Here is a 6,112-nt window from a genome sequence, read left to right on the forward strand (position 1 = left end):
AGAAAGAGAGAATCCAAAGCAGCAAGAGAAAAGCAGTTAGTTACTTACAAGGGAATGCCCATACAACTGTCAGCTGACTTCTCAATAGAAACTTTGCAGGCCAGAAGGGAATGGTAAGAAATATTCAGTGATGAATAGCAAGAACCTACAACCAAGGTTACTTTATCCAGCAAAGCTATCATTCAGAATTGAAGGTCAGATAAAAAGCTTCACAGATAAGAAAAAGTTAAAGGAGTTCATCACCACCAAACCAGCATTATATGAAATGCTTAAAGGTATCCTTTAAGAAGAGGAAGAAGAAGAAAAAGGTAAAGATACAAATTATGAACAACAAATACACATCTATCAACAAGTGAATCTAAAAATCAAGTGGATAAATAATCTAATGAACAGAATAAACTGGTGAATACAATACAATCAGGAGCACAGAAAGAGATTGGACTGATTATTCTCAGGGGGGAGGAAGGGGTGTGGGTGGTGCTGGAAGAGACTGGACAAAAATCGTACACCTATGGATGAGGACAGTGGGGCAGGAGGGGTAAGGGCAGAGGGTGGGGTGGAAACCGGGTGGAGGGGAGCTATGGGGGGGAGAGGAAGAACTATAATAATCTGAATAATAAAGATTTAATTTAAAAAAATTTTAAAAAAAGAAAAGTGAAAGAGAAAAATGCTGGAGACAGCAGCCTGATTACATGGCTGACAGACACCCAGCAATGCCTCCAAAATTACAAAGGAAACATCAATAGAAGCAATAGGTTCCCTAGACTCACTGTTTACTGTGGAGAGCTAGATGCCCAATGTACCCCAAAACTGATAACTATAATGGTGAGCCAAGGTTTTTTGCTGGGGTCGTGACTTTGAAGCCAAAGAATGAAAATGCAGATCAAAAGATTTAAGCAAAAGTGTGGAATGTATTACAAGCAGAATCAGATTCTCTTCATGGGGAGGGAGGTCCAATAATTGCCCATCAAGCCTTGTAGTCTAGGTGTGTATATTTGCTACAAGCCTGCTCTTTATCTATGTCTTCACCTGATTAATTCCCTGGATTGTTATTCAGCAATAGACCTGAACTTTCCCTGTTTCTCTGTGTCAGTTCATCTTATAGCTGCAGACCCTCTCTACTTTCACATACTGCCCACTTTGAGTCAGAAACATTTTATTATGTCTTATGGTTGGTTCCTGTGATTAGGCTTGCTCAAAGTGCTCTGTCTGCCTCTGCCTATGTTCCACTTGCCTTTGTTTTCCATTGGACTCCTGCCCTGTCTGCCTGCATGTCCAGCTAACCCTCTCAGAAGGAAGGAAATAAAAGATCAGAACAGAAATAAATGACACAGAGACAAAAACAAAATAAAACAAAAAAAGTACAAAAGATTTTAAAAAAATCCAAGAGCTTGTTCTTTCAAAAGATAAAAAAGATTGATGAACCCCTACCCAGACTAATCAAGAAACAAAGAAAGAGGACCCCCCCAAATAAAATAATAAATGAAAGAGGAAATATAACAACAGACACCACAGAAATACAAAGGATTGTAAGCAAATACTATGAGCAACTATATGCTTCCCCCCAAAACACATACACACACACACACACACACACACACACACACACACACACACACAAAACCCTGGACAATCTGGGCGAAAAAGACAAATTCCTAGAAACATCCAATCTTCTAATACTCAATCAGGAAGAATAAGAAATCCTTAGTAGGCCAATAACAACTGATGAAATTGAAGCAGTAATTAAAAACAAAACAAACAAATGAAAAACTTCTAGCAAACAAAAGTCCTGCACAGGATAAATTTACATGTGAATTTTACCAAACATTCAAAGAAGAAATAACACATATCCTTCATCAAACTATTCTAAAAAATTCAAAAGGAAGGAACACATCCAATGTGTTTTTACAGAACCAGAATTATCCTAATTCCAAAGCCAAATATAGACATTTCAAAGAAAGAACATTACAGGAAAATATCCCTGATGAACACAGATGTTAAAATACTCACAAAATATTAGCAAATTGGAAACAGCAATATATTAAAAACATCATACACAATGATCAAGTGAGATTTATTCTGGGGATACAAGGCTGGTACAATATTCACAAATCATTAAATGTGATACATCACATAAACAAATTAAAAGATGAAAACCACATGATCATATCAATAGATGAAGAAAAATCATTTGACAAAATCCAACACCCATTTTTGATAAAAACTGTTAGTAAAGTGGGAATAGAGGGATCATACCTCAACATAATAAAGGCCATATATGGCAAACCTACATCCAACATAATACTCAATGGGCAAAAACTAAAAGTGTTTTCCTTAAGAATGGAACAAGACAAGGATGTCTGCTTTCACCACTGTTATTCAACACTAGCGGCCCGGTGCACAGATTCATGCATAAGTGGGAGTGGTGCCGAAACCGGTTTGGCTCAGTGGATAGAGCGTCGGCCTGCGGACTGAGAGGTCCCAGGTTTGATTCCGGTCAAGGGCATGTACCTTGGTTGCGGGCACATCCCCAGTGGGGAGTGTGCAGGAGGCAGCTGGTCGATGTTTCTCTCTCATTGATGTTTCTAACTCTCTATCTCTCTCCTTTCCTCTCTGTAAAAACTCAATAAAATATATAAAAAAAAATAAGTGGGAGTGGGTCCCTCAGCCTGGCCTGCACCTTCTCGAAATCCAGAACCCCTCGGGTGATGTCTGACTGCAGGTTTAGGACCTAAACCAGTAGTCTGACATCCCCTGAGGGATGTAGCAGTTGTGCCAAGTGGCAGGTGGTCAGGGAGGAGCCTGAGATGGTACTGTGTGCTCATGTTCATCCCGGGCCACTGAACCTGCCACCACCACTCAGTAGCATGGCCATGGAGTTTGGGAGAGGCTCCCGCTGCCACAGCTGTGTTTGCCTGCCACAAGCCTGGCTTCTGGCTGAGTGGCACCCCTCCTATGGGAGCACACAGACCACCAGAGGGCAGCTTCTGCATTGAGCATCTGCCCCCTGGTGGTCAATGTATGTCATAGCGACTAGTCAGCCAGTCATTCCAGTTGTTTGGTCATAATGGTTGCTTAGGCTTTTATATATATAGTAGAGGCCCAATGCACAAAATACATGCATTGGGGGGTGGGGGCGTCCCTCAGCTCAGCCTGCACCCTCTCACAGTCTGGTACACCTCAGGGATGTCTGCCTGCTGGCTTAGGCTCATTTCCCATGGAAATCCCTCTTGCAGTCCAGTACCCCTCTCTCCTTACCGTCCACCTGCTTGCTGATTCTTACCACTCAGCTCACTGCTCCTTAGCACTACCATGGAGTCAGTAGAGGCTCCTGACACCACCACTGTGCTTGCCAGCCATGAGCCCTATCTGTCTGTGTAGTTGTCTGTGGGCCATCTGCTCTCTTTCTTTTCATTTAAGGTACCTTCTTATTAAGATTCAGAACACAGAAGAAGTCCTTGGTATTCTGCTGAGAAACTTGGACTCATTCCTCTGTGGTCACACAATTGTCACATTCCAGGCAGTCACTTAGAAATATCTTGGCATTGGCCAACTTATGAAATTCTCCCTTTTCTCTGTTCTCCTGAGCCAGACTCTGGACATTGACTGCGGCATTCTCTTGGTCATCATTTTTTGTTTATTTGTTTTGTTTTCTCAAAACATTACAAAGTTTATATGAATATAACATACAAAGATGCAGCCTCCTTTGTAGGAACAGGGAAGGAAGGGTTGGTTAAGAAAGGCACACAGAGCTGCAGCAGAGGAGAGGGCCAAGGGGGAGAGGAGGGTGGCACTGGGGCTGAGTTCCTAGAGCCATTGCTCGGGAAGTAGGGATCACCTCTGAATGTCATGTCTGAGGCTGAAATGATTGGTCAAGCTGAGGCAGAGGTGAGTGGCCATATCAGCTAGCTTTGGTGCTTTTTACCCTTTCCCACCCCAGCTCTGTTGTAAAGGCCCCACCCAGAGCAGAGGTCCCGGAAGGGGGTGAGAGGAAGTGAGTAGGGCAAGTTTGAAAGCCGATATGCCTGTGGGCTGAGGGATGGCCAGAGACAGTGGTGAGAGGTAGCAAAGGAAGGGCTCTCATACATACCCTTCTGTGGAGGCGATAGGTGAAGGTGTGCTGGGCTGCATATCTGGCGCTTTGGCCAGACGGGTTGTGCTGTGCTGCCTGTTCCTAAAACACATAGATAGGAAGGTACTGACATCAGGCCAGTCTTTGAGATATGGTCTTATGGCCCCTTCTCAATATGCTGTACTCTCTCTTCCTAGAACACATAGATAGGAAGGTACTGATACTATATTGTGTCGGTAACTAAGGTTTTGTAACTTTGTGGTTTTTGCAAATAAAAATGCTGTAATTCCTGTAGTCTGGGCTGCAGTTCAGCCTTTGCTTCGGCAGGGTGCTGTACCTGTAGTCAGCTGGCCAGCTTAATAAAGGCTCTTAAATTTAAATTCTGAGTCTGTGGTCTATCTCACTGAGTGAACCCATAACAAAGGAGGCCAGGGGAGTAGGATAGGGATGGGACACCATGGCCCCAGCCTCTTAGGCATCCCTGTCTGTCCTCTACAGTGAACATGGAGGAAAGGGGCCGCCTCTGAGGAGGGGCCAAGCCAGGCCAGGCGACCATCTTGAGTTCTGGCTGAGGTGATGGTCCTCACCCTGAGATGCCGTCTGACTGGTGATGGCAGAGGGCCCAGTGCCTCCTCGCTTCTCAAAGAACATGTAGTCAATGAGGAATGTGGCTCACAGCAATACAGCCTTCACTCTCACATCCAGATCCAGCGGGAACTGCAAGCCAAATTAATCTGCATCTGTGAGGGCTTCTTGGAGCATCGCCCCCACCCCCCACTGTTTGCTGATGTGACCCACAATGTGGGACTCATCTGGAGTCTTCACCTAAAAGTTGGTGTCTGTGCCACAGCCACGGGTCCAGCAGGATCGACATCATGAATGGAGAACTTGGGGAGGAAGGGATGCCTGGTCTGAAGTACATGGCCAATGGTGGTGCCCGGTTGTGACTGTACTTCCATCTCTTGGTCCCTAGGATCCACCAGAAGGACACAAAGGGGCTGGTGGGCTCCACAGCACAGATGTGCACAGCAGTTGCTCTCTTCAGCCGCCTGACCCAGGGGCTGTCCAGCCCCTGAGCGCAGTTCATATCAGTTACTTATCTCCCAGCCTAGGAGCGTTTCCACTCACACAGCCCTCTGGTGAATCAGGATCTGATCAATTGGCACCAAGAATTTGAAGCCAGAAGGCACCCTGGGCAGTGGCAAGAGGAGGGCAGCAGGCCCAGTAGCAGGCCTCTGGGCACTGGGGCTGGGCAAGGGGAAGAGAGAGAAGCCTGGAGCAGGGGCAGGCACATGGTCGCGCACTGGAACCAGTCTGGGCCCAGGATGCTGCACCTGTTCTTGGTACCCAGCAGTCACAGGGTAGGGAGGAGGGGGCGAAGGGGTGTAGCCTGTGGGGGGCAAGTATCCTGCCATAGTAAAGGAATGAGGGTTTGCGGGTTGTCGCTATACCAGAAGCTTAGTTCTAGAAGTGGAGGCAAGCTCGGGGACAGCCTGACAGACACAGAGACGGAGACAAAGATGAACAGGCAAATGTGGAGAGGTGGCTGGGCCAGGTGCCCATCCGGGGTCTCTTGGGTGGCGCCGTTGACTCTGGGAGGAACCGAAAGTGTCAGCAGGTGGGGCAGAGAACCTGGGACCATAGATTCCCTCTGGAGTCTGCAGAACTGCCCCCTCCCTTTGTTCTTCCATTCTCTGTGGAGGCAGCTGTTGGCAGATGGCAGGACGGATGGATCTGTGATCAGACTGACAGCCTGACCTAGAGGGAGGTTTCCTGACTCCTCTGCATCCCCCACTCACCTGAAGCCCCTAAAATAGTCGGGGTGCCCAGCACTCAGAGGCTCCCAACAGCTCCTGGAGGCAGGTCCTTTGTGGGAAACTGTTTATTGCCTTCACTATCTGATAAACATAGACAGAGAACCCCCCGAAGGCTGGGTGCCTTTGAAGCCCTAGCAAAAGTTGGAGCTAGGCGCCACCTCTGTTTACCAGACAGTGGTAGCTGAAACTACTCCCCCATTTATTATTATGTAAATCCTTGCTG

General features: G+C 46.5%; 1 pseudogene; it reads right to left on the reverse strand.

The window, feature by feature from the left end:
• Positions 1-4,524: 4,524 nt before the first annotated feature.
• On the reverse strand, positions 4,525-5,573 carry LOC102761236 (annotated as a pseudogene).
• Between the last annotated feature and the right edge of the window lie 539 nt (positions 5,574-6,112).

The sequence above is a fragment of the Myotis davidii genome, unplaced genomic scaffold, assembly GCF_000327345.1.
Source record: "Myotis davidii unplaced genomic scaffold, ASM32734v1 scaffold490, whole genome shotgun sequence".
Classification (NCBI taxonomy): Eukaryota; Metazoa; Chordata; class Mammalia; order Chiroptera; family Vespertilionidae; genus Myotis; species Myotis davidii.